A 19,813-nucleotide genomic window follows, 5' to 3' on the forward strand; every position below is an offset into this window, starting at 1 on the left:
CACACGCTTATCAAGTGGCGTTACCGTCTCCAGATACGGCCGCCCTCAAGGAGCCAGCTGATAGGAAGCTGAAAAAATATCCTAAAAAGTATATACACACATACGGTGGTTATACTGCGACCAGCGATCGCCATCAGCCTGGAGATGCAGTGCTGGGTTGGCTTGGTCGGATTCCCTGACTGAAAATATTTTATTCATGTAGAGCATTTAATAGGATGCATTCTATATATATGTATGTGAGATGCACAGAGGGATATTTGCTCTCTGGCATCAAGATAAGTGCGTTGTCCATATCTCCCAGAAGATGTCAGGGACACGACAGTGGTCAGGTGATACAGATCCCATACGGCAGATGGAAGTATTGCTGTATAAAGGGAAGGAGTTATTTGGGGGTCGGTCCATCGGACCTGGGGACCACAGCAACAGCTGGGAAATCCAACCTTTTTTACCCCAAGTTACATCTCAGCTAAAAAAGACACCGTCTTTTCAGCCTCAATCTTTCCTTTCCCATGAGGGCATGCAGGCAAAAGGCCAGTCATATCTGCCCAGACATAGAGGTAAGGGAAGTAGACTGCAGCAGGCAGCCCTTTCCCAGGAAAAGAAGCCCTCCACCGCGTCTGCCAAGTCCTCAGCATGACGCTGGGGCCGTGCAAGCGGACTCAAGGTGGGGGGGTAGTCTCAAGAGTCTCAGGGCGCAGTGGGATCACTCGCAAGTTGACCCCTAGATCGTACGAGTATTATCCCAGGGGTAAAGATTGGAGAGTCGAGACATCTTCTCCTCGCAGGTTCCTGAAGTCTGCTTTACCAACGGCTCCCTCCGACAGGGAGGCAGCATTGGAAACAATTCACAAGCTGTATATCCAGCAGGTGATAATCAAAGTACCCCTCCTACGACAAGGAAAAGGGTATTATTTTTCCACACTATATTGTGGTACTGAAGCCAGACGGCTTGGTGACACATAGTCTAAATCTAAAATGTTTTGAACACTTACATAAAAGGTTCAAATCGAGATAAAGTCACTCAGAGCAGTGATAGCGAACCGGAAAAAAGGGGACTATATGGTGTCCCTGGACATCAAGGATTACCTCCATGTCCAAATTTTGTCCTTCTCATCAAGGGTACCTCTGGTTCGTGGTACAGAACTGTCAATATCAGTTTCAGACGATGCCGTTTGAATTATCCACGGCACCCCGGGCCTTTTTACCAAGGTAATGGCCGAAAAGATGTTTCTTCAAAGAAAAAAGGCATCTAAATTATCCCTTACTTGCACGACCTAAAAAGGGCAAGTTCCAGAGAACAGTTGGAGGTCGGAAGAGCACTATCTAAAGTAGTTCTTCGACGGCACGACTGGATTCTAAATATTCCAAGAATCGCAGCTGTTTTCCGACGATACGTCTGCTGTTCCTAGGGATGATTCTGGACACGGTTCAGAAAAAGGTTTTTCTTCCCGAGGAAAAAGCCAAGGAGTTATCCGACCTGTCAGGAACCTCCTAAAACCAGGAAAGGTGTCTGTACATCAATGCACAAGAGTCCTGGGAAAAAATGGTGGCTTTTTACGAAGCAATTCCATTCGGCAGATTCCATGCAAGAATTTTCCAAAGGGATCTGTTGGACAAATGGTCAGGGTCGCATCCTCAGATGTACCTGCGAATAACCCTGTCGCCAAGGACAAGGGTATATCTTCTGTGGTGGTTGCAAAAGGCTCATCTATTGGAGGGCCGCAGATTCGGCATACAGGATTTGATCCTGGTGACCACGGACGCCAGCCTGAGAGGTTGGGGAGCAGTCACACAAGGAAGAAACTTCCAGGGGGTATGGACGAACCTGGAAAAGTCTCTTCACATAAACATTCTGGTACTAAGAGCAATCTAAAATGCTCTAAGCCAGGCGGAACCACTCCTGCAAGGAAAACCGGTGTTGATTCAGTCGGACAACATCACGGCGGTCGCCCATGTAAACAGACAGGGCGGCACAAGAAGCAGGAGTGCAATGGCAGAAGCTGCCAAGATTCTTCGCTGGGCGGAGAATCACGTAATAGCACTGTCAGCAGTGTTCTTCCCGGGCGTGGACAACTGGGAAGCAGACTTCCTCAGCAGACACGATATTCACCCGGGAGAGGGGGGTCTTCATCCAGAAGTCTTCCACATGCTAATAAACTGTTGGGAAAGACCAATGGTAGACATGATGGCGTCTCGCCTCAACAAGAAACTGGACAAGTATTGCGCCAGGTCAAGAGATCCACAGGCAATAGCTGTGGACGCACTGGTAACACCTTGGGTGTACAAATCAGTATATGTGTTTCCTCCTCTGCCTCTCATACCAAAGGTATTGAAGATTATACGGTGAGGAGGAGTAAGAACAATACTAGTGGCTCCGGATTGGCCAAGAAGGACTTGGTACCCGGAACTTCAAGAGTTGGTCACGGACGACCCGTGCCCTCTACTTCTGAGAAGGGACCTGCTACAACAGGGTCCCTGTCTCTTTCAAGACTTACCGCGGCTGCGTTTGACGGCATGGCGGTTGAACGCCAGATCCTAAAAGGGAAAGGCATTCCAGAAGAAGTCATTCCTACCTTGATTAAGGCAAGGAAGGAAGTCACCGCGAAACATTATCACCGCATTTGGCGAAAATATGTCGCGTGGTGCGAGGATCGGAGTGTTCCGACGGAGGAATTTCAACTGGGTCGTTTCCTACATTTCCTACAATCAGGATTGTCTATGGGTCTCAAATTGAGATCTATTAAGGTTCAAATTTCGGCCCTGTCAATATTCTTCCAAAAAGAATTGGCCTCAGTTCCTGAGGTACAGACTTTTGTTAAAGGAGTACTGCATATACAGCCTCCTGTGGTGCCTCCGGTGGCACCGTGGGATCTAAATGTAGTTTTAGATTTCCTCAAATCCCATTGGTTTGAACCATTGAAAAAGGTGGATTTTAAATATCTCACATGGAAAGTGACTATGTTACTGGCCCTGGCTTCCGCCAGGAGAGTATCTGAATTGGCGGCTTTATCTTATAAAAGCCCTTATCTAATCTTCCATTCGGATAGGGCAGAACTGAGGACTCGTCCGCATTTTCTCCCTAAGGTGGTATCAGCGTTTCACCTGAACCAACCTATTGTGGTGCCTGCGGCCACTGGCGACTTGGAGGACTCCAAGTTGTTGGACGTTGTCAGAGCCTTAAAAATATACATTTCAAGGACGGCTGAAGTCAGAAAATCTGACTCGCTGTTGTTACTATATGCACCCAACAAGTTGGGTGCCCCTGCTTCTAAGCAGACGATTGCTCGTTGGATTTGTAACACAATTCAACTTGCTCATTCTGTGGCAGGCCTGCCACAGCCTAAATCTGTTAAGGCCCATTCCACAAGGAAGGTGGGCTCATCTTGGGCGGCTGCCCGAGGGGTCTCGGCATTACAATTCTGCCGAGCAGCTACGTGGTCGGGGGAAAACACGTTTGTAAAATTCTACAAATTTGATACCCTGGCAAAAGAGGACTTGGAATTCTCTCATTCGGTGCTGCAGAGTCATCCGCACTCTCCCGCCCGTTTGGGAGCTTTGGTATAATCCCCATGGTCCTTTCAGGAACCCCAGCATCCACTTAGGACGATAGAGAAAATAAGAATTTACTTACCGATAATTCTATTTCTCGGAGTCCGTAGTGGATGCTGGGCGCCCATCCCAAGTGCGGATTATCTGCAATACTGTACATAGTTATTGTTAACAAATTCGGGTTATATTGTTAAGGAGCCATCTTTAAGAGGCTCTTTCTGTTATCATACTGTTAACTGGGTTTAGATCACAAGTTGTACGGTGTGATTGGTGTGGCTGGTATGAGTCTTACCCGGGATTCAAATTGCCTCCCTTATTGTGTACGCTCGTCCGGGCACAGTACCTAACTGGAGTCTGGAGGAGGGTCATAGGGGGAGGAGCCAGTGCACACCACCTGATCTGGTAAAAGCTTTACTTTTTTGTGCCCTGTCTCCTGCGGAGCCGCTATTCCCCATGGTCCTTTCAGGAACCCCAGCATCCACTACGGACTCCGAGAAATAGAATTATCGGTAAGTAAATTCTTATTTTTACAGGATAAAGCCGCCAATTCTGACACGCGCCTGGCCCAGGCCAGGGCCAACAGCATGACCACTTTCCATGTGAGATATTTTAACTCCACAGATTTAAGTGGTTCAAACCAATGTGACTTTTGGAACCCAAACTACATTGAGATCCCAAATTGCCACTGGAGGCACAAAAGGAGGCTGTATATGCAGTACCCCTTTTACAAACGTCTAAACTTCAGGGACTGAAGCTAGTTCTTTTTTGGAAGAAAATTGACAGGGCCGAAATCTGAACCTTAATGGACCCCAATTTCATGCCCATAGACTCTCCTGTTTGCAGGAAATGTAGGAATCGACCCAGTTGAATTTCCTCCGTCGGGCCTTACTGGCCTCGCACTACGCAACATATTTTCGCCAATTGCGGTGATAATGTTTTTGCGGTTACATCCTTCCTGGCTTTGATCAGGATAGGGATGACTTCATCCGGAATGCCTTTTTTCCTTCAGGATCCGGTGTTCAACCGCCATGCCGTCAAACGCAGCCGCGGTAAGTCTTGGAACAGACAGGGTCCTTGCTGGAGCAGGTCCCTTCTTAGAGGTAGAGGCCACGGATCCTCCGTGAGCCTCTCTTGAAGTTCCGGTTACCAAGTCCTTCTTGGCCAATCCGGAGCCACGAATATAGTGCTTTCTCCTCTCCATCTTATCAATCTCAGTACCTTGGGTATGAGAGGCAGAGGAGGGAACACATACACTGACTGGTACACCCACTGTGTTACCAGAGCATCTACAACTATTGCCTGAGGGTCTCTTGACCTGGCGCAATACCTGTTGAGTTTTTTAATCATGTGGACGACTTCTGGGTGAAGTCCCCACTCTCCCGGGTGGAGGTCGTGCTGAGGAAGTCTGCTTCCCAGTTGTCCACTCCCGGAATGAATACTGTTGACAGTGCTATCACATGATTTTCCGCCCAGCGAAGAATCCTTGCAGCTTTTGCCATTGCCCTCCTGCTTCTTGTGCCACCCTGTCTGTTTACGTGGGTGACTGTCATGATGTTGTCCTACTGGATCAACACCGGCTGACCTTGAAGCAGAGGTCTCGCTAAGCTTAGCGCATTGTAAATGGCCCTTAGCTTCAGGATATTTATGTGAAGTGATGTATCCAGGCTTGACCCTAAGCCCTGGATATTCCTTCCCTGTGTGACTGCTCCCCAGCCTCGCAGGCTGGCATCCGTGGTCACCAGGACCCAGTCCTGAATGCCGAATCTGCGGCCCTCTAGAAGATGAGCACTCTGCAACCACTACAGGATGGATACCCTTGTCCTTGGCGACAGGGTTATCCGCTGATGCATCTGAAAATGCGACCCGGACCATTTGTCCAGTAGGTTCCACTGGAAAGTTCTTGCGTGGAATCTAACGAATGGGATTGCTTCGTAGGAAGCCACCATTTTTACCCAGAACCCTTGTGCATTGATGCACTGAGACTTGGTTCGGTTTTAGGAGGTTCCTGATTAGCTCGGATAACTCCCTGGCTTTCTCTTCCGGGAGAAACACCTTTTTTCTGGACTGTGTCCAGGATCATCCCTAGGAAACAGAAGACAAGTCGTCGGAACCAGCTGCGATTTTGGAATATTGAGAATCCAATCGTGCTGCCGCAACACTACCTGAGATATTGCTACACCGACCTCCAACTGTTCCCTGGATCTTACCCGTATCAGGGAATCGTCCAAGTAAGGGATAACTAAAATTCCCTTCCTTCGAAGGGATATCATTTCGTCCATTACCTTGGTAAAGACCCGGGGTGCCGTGGACCATCCCTACGGCAGCGTCTGAACTGATAGTGACAGTTCTGTACCATAACCTGAGGTACCCTTGGTGGGAAGGGTAAATTTTGACATGAAGGTAAGCATCCTTGATGTCCCGAGACATCATGTAGTCCCCTTCTTCCAGGTTCGCAATCACTGCTCTGAGTGACTCAATCTTGAATTTGAACCTCTGTATGTAAGTGTTCAAAGATTTTAGATTTTAGATTTAGAATCGGTCTCACCGAGCAGTCTGGCTTCGGTACCACAATAGTGTGGAATAATACCCCGTTCCCTGTTGCAGGAGGGGTACCTCGATTATCACCTGCTGGGAATACAGCTTGTGAATGGGTTCCAAAACTGCCTCCCTGTCAGAGGGAGACGTCGGTAAAGCCGACTTTTGGAAACGGCGAGGGGGAGACGTCTCGAATTCCAATATGTACCCCTGAGATATTACCTGAAAGATCCAGGGGTCTACTTGCGAGTGAGCCCACTGCGCACTGAAATTCATTGAGAACGGGCCCCCACCGTGCCTGAGCTTGTAAAGCCCTAGCGTCATACTGAGGGCTTGGCAGAGGCGGGAAAGGGTTTCTGTTCCTGGGAACTGGCTGATCTCTACAGCCTTTTTCCTCTCCCTCTGTCACGAGCAGAAAAGAAGAACCTTTTGTCCGCTTGCCAAAAAAGGACTGCGCCTGATAATACGGCGTCTTATTTTGAGAGGCGACCTGGGGTACAAATGTGGATTTCCCAGCTGTTGCCGTGGCCACCAGGTCTAAAAGACCGACCCCAAATGTCCACTTTCAAAGGCAATACTTCCAAATGCCGTTTGGTTCCAGTCAGGGAATCCGACCATGCCAACCCAGCACTGCACCTCCAGGCTGAGGCGATAGCTGGTCGCAGTATAACACCAGTATGTGTGTAAATACCTTTTTGGATACCCTCCTGCTTTCTATCAGCAGGATCCTTAAGGGCGGCCATCTCATGAGAGGGTAGAGCCCTTGTTCTTACAAGCGTGTGAGCGCCTTATCCCCCCTAGGGGGTGTTTCCCAACGCACCCTAACCTCTGGCGGGAAAGGGTATGCAGCCAATACTTTTTAAGAAATTTGTTATCGGGGGGAAACCCACGCATCATCACACACCTCATTTTATTTCTCAGATTCAGGAAAACTACAGGTAGTTTTTCCCTCACCGAACATAATACCCCTTTTTGGTGGTACTCGTATTATCGGAAATGTATAAAAACATTTTCCATTGTCTCAATCATGTAACGTGTGGCCCTACTGGAAATCACGGTTGTCTCTTCACCGTCGACACAGTAGTCAGTATCCGTGTCGGCGTCTGTATCTGCCATCTGAGGTAACGGCCGCTTTAGAGCCCCTGACGGCCTATGAGACGTCTGGACAGGCACAAGCTGAGTAGCCGGCTGTCTTATGTCAACCACTGTTTTTTTATATAGAGCTGACACTGTCACGTAATTTTCAACAGTACATCCACTCAGGTGTCGACCCCCTAGGGGGTGACATCACTGTTACAGACACTCTGCTCCGTCTCCACATCATTTTTCTCCTCATACATGTCGACACAAACGTACCGACACACAGCACACACACAGGGAATGCTCTGATAGAGGACAGGACCCCACTAGCCCTTTGGGGAGACAGAGGGAGAGTATGCCAGCACACACCAGAGCGCTATATATATACAGGGATAACCTTATATAAGTGTTTTTCCCCTTATAGCTGCTGTATGTTTTAATACTGCGCCTAATTAGTGCCCCCCTCTCTTTTTTCTGTAGTGTAGTGACTGCAGGGAAGAGCAGGGAGCTTCCCTCCAACTGAGCTGTGAGGGAAAATGGCGCCAGTGTGCTGAGGAGATAGGCTCCGCCCCCTTTACGGCGGCCTTATCTCCCGTTTTTTTGTATATTCTGGCAGGGGTTAAATGCATCCATATAGCCCAGGAGCTATATGTGATGTATTTTTTGCCATGTAAGGTATTTCTGTCATGTTTTATTGCGTCTCAGGGCGCCCCCCCCCAGCGCCCTGCACCCTCAGTGACCGGAGTGTGAAGTGTGCTGAGAGCAATGGCGCACAGCTGCAGTGCTGTGCGCTACCTTATGAAGACAGGAAAGTCTTCTGCCGCCGATTTATGGACCTCTTCTTGCTTCAGCATCTGTAAGGGGGCCGGCGGCGCGGCTCCGGGACCCATCCATGGCTGGGCCTGTGATCGTCCCTCTGGAGCTAATGTCCAGTAGCCAAGAAGCCCAATCCACTCTGCACGCAGGTGAGTTCGCTTCTTCTCCCCTTAGTCCCTCGATGCAGTGAGCCTGTTGCCAGCAGGTCTCACTGAAAATAACAAACCTAAACTAAAACTTTCACTAAGAAGCTCAGGAGAGCCCCTAGTGTGCACCCTTCTCGTCGGGCACAGAAATCTAACTGGGGCTTGGAGGAGGGTCATAGGGGGAGGAGCCAGTGCACACCAGTTAGTCCTAAAGCTTTCTTTAGATGTGCCCAGTCTCCTGCGGAGCCGCTATTCCCCATGGTCCTTACGGAGTCCCCAGCATCCACTTAGGACGTTAGAGAAAACAGATTTCTGATGTACTAGTGGTCATGGTTAATTTGACTGGACTGGGAGATGAATTATGATCCTCAATAAGTGAAATGAGGGGGTTCAGTGCACCATCCCAAAACACCAGCAGATCATCAATATATCTGAAATACAATCATATGTGACCTGTAATGTCAGGACTCTCAAAAAATAGCTGCTTTTCCACCTCCCACATATAAGCATTAGCTAGAGATGGGGCCAACACGGACCCCATCGCACACCCTGTCTCTTGTTTGTAAAACGTGCCATTAAAAAGAAAATAATTGTGCGTAAGAGTAAACATCAATAACCGAAGAAAATTGTCTATATCAGGACCTTCATACAAAACATTGTGCAAAATCAAACGTTTAACCGCTGCCACACCAGCCATGTGCGGAATACAAGTGTATAAACGTGTAACATCAAGGGTAGCAAGAATCGTATCCCAAGGAACCTGTTCTATAGACAACAACTTATTTAGTAGAGTGCAAAAAAACAGGGAAACGGCTGCGCAGTGTATCAGGGAAAAAAATGAAAAGAGCCGACGTTTTGTTTAAAAATTAACACAATTTATTAACCATAAATACTGAATAAAAATATGCTTTTCATAAAACTAGTAATTTAAAAGTTAATGGTATGTATAACTGTATAATGAAACACACCTTGATGAATATAGGTATCGTAGGAAATTTAGGAGCAGTTTATATAAGGAGACTTGTTGAAGATCCGTAATTACTCACAAGGTTTTCACTTGTGGATTCATTTGTATAGATGATAAATGAAAAGCGGTCCCAAATAGTGCACAGTGTGCCCGTCACAAAGCTGTGTTGCTATAATGTATACCTCTCCTTTGGGCTGGTCCGAGACCGGGCGTCCCCGGTTCTTGATCCTGCGTTGCCCACTCGTGCTATGCAGCAAGGAGATGGTAAAAGCCGCCGGGCTGATGTAGTACGTGAGACGGATGTAGCTGATAGGAGCCGCGTGCTGGTATGTGCGGCTTGCGGGAACCAAAGTGCCGGTATGAAAGTCCGTTGGATCTTGGCAGAGAGCTGCTGGTGTGGATACCTGGATCAAGGTGGATGATGAGGCGGGGTTCTAACGCGTTTCGTCACGTGATACCTGGATCAAGGTGGATGATGAGGCGGGGTTCTAACGCGTTTCGTCACGTGATACGTGACGAAACGCGTAAGGACCCCGCCTCATCATCCACCTTGATCCAGGTATCCACACCAGCAGCTCTCTGCCAAGATCCAACGGACTTTCATACCGGCACTTTGGTTCCCGCAAGCCGCACATACCAGCACGCGGCTCCTATCAGCTACATCCGTCTCACGTACTACATCAGCCCGGCGGCTTTTACCATCTCCTTGCTGCATAGCACGAGTGGGCAACGCAGGATCAAGAACCGGGGACGCCCGGTCTCGGACCAGCCCACAGGAGAGGTATACATTATAGCAACACAGCTTTGTGACGGGCACACTGTGCACTATTTGGGACCGCTTTTCATTTATCATCTATACAAATGAATCCACAAGTGAAAACCTTGTGAGTAATTACGGATCTTCAACAAGTCTCCTTATATAAACTGCTCCTAAATTTCCTACGATACCTATATTCATCAAGGTGTGTTTCATTATACAGTTATACATACCATTAACTTTTAAATTACTAGTTTTATGAAAAGCATATTTTTATTCAGTATTCATGGTTAATAAATTGTGTTACTTTTTAAACAAAACGTCGGCTTTTTCATTTTTTTCCCTGATACACTGCGCAGCCGTTTCCCTGTTTTTTTGCAATCTCTATATAACACACACCTAGTGTTGTCGGCTGCGCGCCATATCAGGGAAATTTTGGTATTTTATAGTCTATTACTTGGGCGCTTTTAAGCAGATATTTAGTTTTTTTATTTAGTAGAGTATTGGAATCTTTGAGATGTGTAAATGTTGCCTGAATGCATAGCTGAAGAAAAGCATCCAGAAAAATAGAAATGGGTTTGCAAAGAGACCCCCTGGCCGAGATAATCGGACGGCCAGGGGGGCTCCTTGCATCTTTATGAATTTTAGGTATTGCATAAAATACAGGGACCTCTGGATGTGTGTTAATTAACTTGGTATGAACTTCAGACGTGATCAAACCTTCCATTTTGGCTTCTGCCAAAATGGAGTCCAATTCAGCTTTATAAATGCTGGTGGGGTCACCTTTTAGGGGACTGTATGTGCTACTGTCCGATAGAAGATGGTCACATTCTGCGATATACTTTGTAGCATCCTGTACCACGATGGCACCCCCTTTATCCGTACCCCTAATGATGATACCCTGTCTGTCCCTTAGGGACCTCAGGGCCAGGTTTTCCTCTCTGGTCAAGTTTTTATGCACCTGTGGGGGGGGGGGGGGGGGGGGGTCATCCTGTAGTGAGTCCATCATCCTGGAAAAAGTTCTTATGGATGCGTTATGTGACACCGGATCTAATTTAGAACTATTTTGTGATCTGAGGCTTCAGGCCACTGTCACTGGTATTCTCGGGACTTTTGCCAAAGTTTTCTCTCAATTTGAGTGTCCTGTTGAATTTATATGTTTCTATTTTCCAGCCAAATTTGTTGGGCATGTTTGTCGGAATGTATGAAAGGCCCTTATTGAGAACTGATATTTCAGCTGGGGATAAAGGAGTGGAGGAAAGGATGAAATTTAAGTCTGCGTCGCCCTTGGTGGCCTCCCTCCTCGTTTGCCTCCTCGACTGCCCACCCCTTCTTGTGGGTTTTTTCTCCTGCCGGATGTGATAGCCTTGGTGGTAACCCCTAAAGGGGCACCCTGTGATGTTGAAGCTGTATCAGAATTAACGGTTTCATCAGTTTCACTGGCTGATGTGCTGTGTTGTTGTTTAAATGGTCTGCATCGGCGGAATCCCACAGGACGTCCATTCGCTTGATTAATCGAATTGTTGGTTAACCAGGTGTATACCGGGTGCTCCACATAATCAGATTGCACTTTACGCAATTTTTCTTTTTTATATTTAACCAATTCAATTCTATAGGCATCTACTTGAGATTTTAGTTTATCCAGCCAGTTAGTTGTTTTATACTCTGTAAGAGACTGCAGATGTTGTTCCTCAAATTTCCGTAATTTTTCTTTTGTTAAATTGACCTCTCGGGTACATTCCTCTATCACGAGCAACATGAGGTCCATTGCAAATTTGTTGAGGACTGATATCCAGCGCTTGCAGAAGGAGGCATTGTGTTGACCAATCGTGGGGGTGTTCTGGACACGGAATCCCCGTGGGATTTGCTTATTTCTAAAATAGTCGGACAAAGTTCTGCCATGATATATAAAGTCAATTTCCCGTTTCCTCAGTTTAAATAATTCACTGAATAAATCCTCGTTGGTCGGTGTCATGCTATCATCAAACATGGATTCCTTCACCAATATGTTTTCTGCTTCTATATCTGAGAAGCTTAACGTGTCATAATTCTCACACTGTAGTACATAGGACAAAGCATCACTTGGATCCAACTCTGTGGTGGCCATGCTGCTCACTTACTGCTGAAGGTGCTTGTGCTGTGATAATAAAGTGCCAGGCAGAAAAGTGCAAAATATGGATAGGTTTTTAGAATCATGTAGTATGTTTTGATTTGATTTGTTACATTTGTTGTTATGCTGATCCTGTTTCCATGGTTACAGTATGTGCCTTTGCGCCCACAGCCGCTGCGGGATGACGTCCGGCCGCGTGATGACGTCACTTCCGGGCTCGGTGGCGTGACGTGACCGGAAGTGCTGGGCCTGCGGCTCCGGGCGGTGTCGCCGCAACAGAGGTTGGCGCTCCATGGACTGGTAAGGTATTTAAATGTTTGATGTACACTGTTTGCACTTGTGTGTTGGTTTTCCTGAAGAAGGGGGTGCGTCCCCCGAAACGTTGAAGTGATTAAACACATGCTGGTTTGCTTTACCTGTATTTTCAAGCATCCGAGTGCCCTTTTTCCTGAATGTATTGAGGGAGCATACACCTCTAAGGAGGTCACCGGAGCCAGTATCCAGTTGGGGGAGGTGAATGCCGGACTGCATAGAGGACTGTATGTATATATATATATATATAGGTAGCGTGCCTATCCCACCTGTGGCTCAGGTATATCTGGAAAGGACAGAGGCGGCACTCCAAGGACTTTTGAAAAATGATTTATGTGCAAAGCATAGCAACTCAAAAAAATGTGCAAACAATCAAAAAAACATGGTGGTCTTACGTCTTACCAAGACGTAAGACCACCATGTTTTTTTGATTGTTTGCACATTTTTTTGAGTTGCTATGCTTTGCACATAAATCATTTTTCAAAAGTCCTTGGAGTGCCGCCTCTGTCCTTTCCAGATATACCTGAGCCACAGGTGGGATAGGCACGCTACCTGAATTAATCTAAGGAAGGCACCCAGGCATATGCTTTTTCCAAATTGAGTGCCGGATGTATACATTGATATATATATATATATATATATATATATATATATGTGTGTAATATATGTATATATATATATATATATATATATATATATATATACACTGCTCAAAAAAATAAAGGGAACACTAAAATAACACATCCTAAATCTGAATGAATAAAATATTCTTATTAAATACTTTGTTCTTTACATAGTTGAATGTGCTGACAACAAAATCACACAAAAATTATCAATGGAAATCAAATTTATTAACCCATGGAGGTCTGTATTTGGAGTCACACTCAAAATTAAAGTGGAAAAACACACTACAGGCTGATCCAACTTTGATGTAATGTCCTTAAAACAAGTCAAAATGAGGCTCAGTAGTGTGTGTGGCCTTCACGTGCCTGTATGACCTCCCTACAATGCCTGGGCATGCTCCTGATGAGGTGGCGGATGGTCTCCTGAGGGATCTCCTCCCAGACCTGGACTAAAGCATCCGCCAACTCCTGGACAGTCTGTGGTGCAACATGGTGTTGGTGGATGGAGCGAGACATGATGTCCCAGATGTGCTCAATTGGATTCAGGTCTGGGGAACGGGCGGGCCAGTCCATAGCATCAATGCCTTCGTCTTGCAGGAACTGCTGACACACTCCAGCCACATGAGGTCTAGCATTGTCTTGCATTAGGAGGAACCCAGGGCCAACCGCACCAGCATATGGTCTCACAAGGGGTCTGAGGATCTCATCTCGGTACCTAATGGCAGTCAGGCTACCTCTGGCGAGCACATGGAGGGCTTTGCGGCCCCCCAAAGAAATGCCACCCCACACCATTACTGACCCACTGCCAAACCGGTCATGCTGGAGGATGTTGCAGGCAGCAGAACGTTCTCCTTGGCGTCTCCAGACTCTGTCATGTCTGTCACATGTGCTCAGTGAGAACCTGCTTTCATCTGTGAAGAGCACAGGGCGCCAGTGGCGCATTTGCCAATCTTGGTGTTCTCTGGCAAATGCCAAAAGTCCTGCACGGTGTTGGGCTGTAAGCACAACCCCCACCTGTGGACGTCGGGCCCTCATACCACCCTTATGGAGTCTGTTTCTAATCGTTTGAGTAGACACATGCACATTTGTGGCTTGCTGGAGGTCATTTTGCAGGGCTCTGGCAGTGCTCCTCCTGTTCCTCCTTGCACAAAGGCGGAGGTAGCGGTCCTGCTGCTGGGTTGTTGCCCTCCTACGGCCTCCTCCACGTCTGGCCTGTCTCCTGGTAGCGCCTCCACACTCTGGACACTAAGCTGACAGACACAGCTAACCTTCTTGCCACAGCTTGCATTGATGTGCCATCCTGGATGAGCTGCACTACCTGAGCCACTTGTGTGGGTTGTAGACTCTGTCTCATGCTACCACTAGTGTGAAAGCACCGCCAGCTTTCAAAAGTGACCAAAACATCAGCCAGAAAGCATAGGAGTTGAGAAGTGGTCTGTGGTCACCACCTGCAGAACAACTCCTTTATTGGGGGTGTCTTGCTAATTGCCTATAATTTCCACTTCTTGTCTATTCCATTTGCACAACAGCATGTGAAATTGATTGTCAATCAGTGTTGCTTCCTAAGTGGACAGTTTGATTTCACAGAAGTGTGATTGACTTGGAGTTACATTGTGTTGTTTAAGTGTTCCCTTTATTTTTTTGAGCAGTACATATATATATTAGAGATATGCACTTGAAATTTTTCGGGTTTTGTGTTTTGGTTTTGGGTTCGGTTCCGCGGCCGTGTTTTGGGTTCGACCGCGTTTTGGCAAAACCTCACCGAATTTTTTTTTGTCGGATTCGGTGTGTTTTGGATTCGGGTGTTTTTTTCAAAAAACCCTAAAAAACAGCTTAAATCATAGAATTTGGGGGTCATTTTGATCCCAAAGTATTATTAACCTCAAAAACCATAATTTCCACTCATTTTCAGTCTATTCTGAATACCTCATACCTCACAATATTATTTTTAGTCCTAAAATTTGCACCGAGGTAGCTGTGTGAGTAAGATAAGCGACCCTAGTGGCCGACACAAACACCGGGCCCATCTAGGAGTGGCACTGCAGTGTCACGCAGGATGGCCCTTCCAAAAAACACTCCCCAAACAGCAAATGACGCAAAGAAAAAAAGAGGCGCAATGAGGTAGCTGTGTGAGTAAGATAAGCGACCCTAGTGGCCGACACAAACACCTGGCCCATCTAGGAGTGGCACTGCAGTGTCACGCAGGATGGCCCTTCCAAAAAACACTCCCCAAACAGCACATGACGCAAAGAAAAAAAGAGGCGCAATGAGGTAGCTGTGTGAGTAAGATAAGCGACCCTAGTGGCCGACACAAACACCGGGCCCATCTAGGAGTGGCACTGCAGTGTCACGCAGGATGGCCCTTCCAAAAAACACTCCCCAAACAGCACATGACGCAAAGAAAAAAAGAGGCGCAATGAGGTAGCTGTGTGAGTAAGATAAGCGACCCTAGTGGCCGACACAAACACCGGGCCCATCTAGGAGTGGCACTGCAGTGTCACGCAGGATGGCCCTTCCAAAAAACACTCCCCAAACAGCACATGACGCAAAGAAAAAAAGAGGCGCAATGAGGTAGCTGTGTGAGTAAGATAAGCGACCCTAGTGGCCGACACAAACACCTGGCCCATCTAGGAGTGGCACTGCAGTGTCACGCAGGATGGCCCTTCCAAAAAACACTCCCCAAACAGCACATGACGCAAAGAAAAATTAAAGAAAAAAGAGGTGCAAGATGGAATTGTCCTTGGGCCCTCCCACCCACCCTTATGTTGTATAAACAGGACATGCACACTTTAACCAACCCATCATTTCAGTGACAGGGTCTGCCACATGACTGTGACTGAAATGACGGGTTGGTTTGGACCCCCACCGAAAAAGAAGCAATTAATCTCTCCTTGCACAAACTGGCTCTACAGAGGCAAGATGTCCACCTCATCATCATCCTCCGATATATCACCGTGTACATCCCGCTCCTCACAGATTATCAATTCGTCCCCACTGGAATCCACCATCTCAGCTCCCTGTGTACTTTGTGGAGGCAATTGCTGCTGGTCAATGTCTCCACGGAGGAATTGATTATAATTCATTTTAATGAACATCATCTTCTCCACATTTTCTGGAAGTAACCTCGTACGCCGATTGCTGACAAGGTGAGCGGCGGCACTAAACACTCTTTCGGAGTACACACTTGTGGGAGGGCAACTTAGGTAGAATAAAGCCAGTTTGTGCAAGGGCCTCCAAATTGCCTCTTTTTCCTGCCAGTACGGACTGTCTGACGTGCCTACTTGGATGCGGTCACTCATATAATCCTCCACCATTCTTTCAATGGTGAGAGAATCATATGCAGTGACAGTAGACGACATGTCCGTAATCGTTGTCAGGTCCTTCAGTCCGGACCAGATGTCAGCATCAGCAGTCGCTCCAGACTGCCCTGCATCACCGCCAGCGGGTGGGCTCGGAATTCTGAGCCTTTTCCTCGCACCCCCAGTTGCGGGAGAATGTGAAGGAGGAGATGTTGACAGGTCGCGTTCCGCTTGACTTGACAATTTTCTCACCAGCAGGTCTTTGAACCCCAGCAGACTTGTGTCTGCCGGAAAGAGAGATCCAAGGTAGGTTTTAAATCTAGGATCGAGCACGGTGGCCAAAATGTAGTGCTCTGATTTCAACAGATTGACCACCCGTGAATCCTTGTTAAGCGAATTAAGGGCTCCATCCACAAGTCCCACATGCCTAGCGGAATCGCTCCCTTTTAGCTCCTCCTTCAATGCCTCCAGCTTCTTCTGCAAAAGCCTGATGAGGGGAATGACCTGACTCAGGCTGGCAGTGTCTGAACTGACTTCACGTGTGGCAAGTTCAAAAGGTTGCAGAACCTTGCACAACGTTGAAATCATTCTCCACTGCGCTTGAGACAGGTACATTCCACCTCCTATATCGTGCTCAATTGTATAGGCTTGAATGGCCTTTTGCTGCTCCTCCAACCTCTGAAGCATATATAGGGTTGAATTCCACCTCGTTACCACTTCAGCTGTGTGCGTATTCTGGAAACCGGTGATACAAAGCGTAGCCTGCCTAGGAAAGAGTTGGCGTTTTGCGAGATGCTGCTACTGGTGCCGCCGCTGCTGTTCTTGCGGCGGGCGTCCATACATCTACCCAGTGGGCTGTCACAGTCATATAGTCCTGACCCTGCCCTGCTCCACTTGTCCACATGTCCGTGGTTAAGTGGACATTGGGTACAACTGCATTTTTTAGGACACTGGTGAGTCTTTTTCTGACGTCCGTGTACATTCTCGGTATCGCCTGCCTAGAGAAGTGGAACCTAGATGGTATTTGGTAACGGGGGCACACTACCTCAACAAATTGTCTAGTTCCCTGTGAACTAACGGAGGATACCGGACGCACGTCTAACACCAACATAGTTGTCAAGGCCTCAGTTATCCGCTTTGCAACAGGATGACTGCTGTGATATTTCATCTTCCTCGCAAAGGACTGTTGGACAGTCAATTGCTTGGTGGAAGTAGTAAAAGTGGGCTTACGACTTCCCCTCTGGGATGACCATCGACTCCCAGCAGCAACAACAGCAGCGCCAGCAGCAGTAGGCGTTACACGCAAGGATGCATCGGAGGAATCCCAGGCAGGAGAGGACTCGTCAGAATTGCCAGTGACATGGCCTGCAGGACTATTGGCATTCCTGGGGAAGGAGGAAATTGACACTGAGGGAGTTGGTGGGGTGGTTTGCGTGAGCTTGGTTACAAGAGGATGGGATTTACTGGTCAGTGGACTGCTTCCGCTGTCGCCCAAAGTTTTTGAACTTGTCACTGACTTATTATGAATGCGCTGCAGGTGACGTATAAGGGAGGATGTTCCGAGGTGGTTAACGTCCTTACCCCTACTTATTACAGCTTGACAAAGGCAACACACGGCTTGACAAATGTTGTCCGCATTTCTGGTGAAATACTTCCACACCGAAGAGCTGATTTTTTTGGTATTTTCACCAGGCATGTCAACGGCCCTATTCCTCCCACGGACAACAGGTGTCTCCCCGGGTGCCTGACTTAAACAAACCACCTCACCATCAGAATCCTCCTTGTCAATTTCCTCCCCAGCGCCAGCAACACCCATATCCTCCTCATCCTGGTGTACTTCAACACTGACATCTTCAATCTGACTATCAGGAACTGGACTGCGGGTGCTCCTTCCAGCACTTGCAGGGGGCGTGCAAATGGTGGAAGGACAGGTATATATATTTATTATGTAATGACTGATGACGGACCTGCCGTGGACTACCGTACTGTGTCTGCTGCTAATATAGACTGGATGATAATGAGATGAAATCAATATATATATATATATATATATATATATATATAATATCACTAGTACTGCAGCCGGACAGGTATATATATTTATTATGTAATGACTGATGACGGACCTGCTGGACACTGTCAGCTCAGCAGCACCGCAGACTGCTACAGTAAGCTACTATAGTAGTATGTATAAAGAAGAAAGAAAAAAAAAAAACCACGGGTAGGTGGTATACAATTATGGATGGACGAGCGACTGCCGACACAGAGGTAGCTACAGCCGTGGACTACCGTACTGTGTCTGCTGCTAATATAGACTGGATGATAATGAGATGAAATCAATATATATATATATAATATCACTAGTACTGCAGCCGGACAGGTATATATATTTATTATGTAATGACTGATGACGGACCTGCTGGACACAGTCAGCTCAGCAGCACCGCAGACTGCTACAGTAAGCTACTATAGTAGTATGTATAAAGAAGAAAGAAAAAAAAAACCACGGGTAGGTGGTATACAATATTATATATATATTATATACAATTTTATATATATATATATATATATATATATATATATATATATTAAACTGGTGGTGACTGGTGGTCAGGTCACTGGTCACACTATCAGCAACTTGCAAGTAGTACTCCTAAGCAGACAATCACAATATATATTATACTGGTGGTCAGTGTGGTCACAATGGCAGTGTGGCACTCTGGCAGCAAAAGTGTGCACTGTACGTTATATGTACTCCTGAGTCCTGCTCTCAGACTCTAACTGCTCCCCACTGTCAGTGTCTCCCCCACAAGTCAGATAATATACAGTCACACTATCTATCACTTCAGCAAGTAACTAGTACTCCTCCTAATGCTCCCCAAAATTACTACTGTGTCTCTCTCTACTGTCTCACTCTCTTCTCTATAAACGGAGAGGACGCCAGCCACGTCCTCTCCCTATGAATCTCAATGCACGTGTGAAAATGGCGGCGACGCGCGGCTCCTTATATAGAATCCGAGTCTCGCGATAGAATCCGAGCCTCGCGAGAATCCGACAGCGGGATGATGACGTTCGGGCGCGCTCGGGTTAACCGAGCAAGGCGGAAAGATCCGAGTCGCTCGGACCCGTGTAAAAAAACATGAAGTTCGGGCGGGTTCGGTTTCCGAGGAACCGAACCCGCTCATCTCTAATATATATATATATATATATATATATGTGTGTACTGGACCTTCACTGGCTCCCCTTCCCTTTCAGAATCCATTTCAAGCTTCTCACACTCGCTTACAAAGCCCTCACCCACTCCTCTCCCATCTACATCTCTGACCTTATCTCCCTTTACACTCCCACCCGTCTTCTTCGCTCTGCTAATGCACGCCGACTCTCCTGCCTACGGATTACTTCCTCCCACTCCTACCTCCAAGATTTTTCACGTGCTGCACCACTTCTTTGGAATTCCCTACCTCTCCCCCTCAGACTCTCCACCTCTCTACAAAACTTCAAACGATCTCTCAAGACCCACTTCTTCACCAAACCCAGCCAAATCTCATCCTAATCCTCTGTTCTACGCTCTCTATGTACCCCATCTGTGTCACCCCTGTCTGCCTACCCCTCCCCTTTA

The 19,813-nt window shown here is 47.2% G+C and overlaps 1 long non-coding RNA gene across 1 annotated transcript in view; it reads left to right on the forward strand.

Moving 5' to 3' along the window:
• The window catches only part of LOC134935671 (uncharacterized), a 103,806-nt gene that overhangs the window by 5,155 nt on the left and 78,838 nt on the right, over positions 1–19,813 (forward strand). The window contains exon 2 of the long non-coding RNA XR_010180330.1: positions 12,132–12,260. This is a non-coding gene — a long non-coding RNA (uncharacterized LOC134935671). The remainder of the gene's footprint in view (positions 1–12,131; positions 12,261–19,813) is intronic.

This window comes from Pseudophryne corroboree, chromosome 6 (genome assembly GCF_028390025.1).
Source record: "Pseudophryne corroboree isolate aPseCor3 chromosome 6, aPseCor3.hap2, whole genome shotgun sequence".
NCBI classification, from domain to species: Eukaryota; Metazoa; Chordata; class Amphibia; order Anura; family Myobatrachidae; genus Pseudophryne; species Pseudophryne corroboree.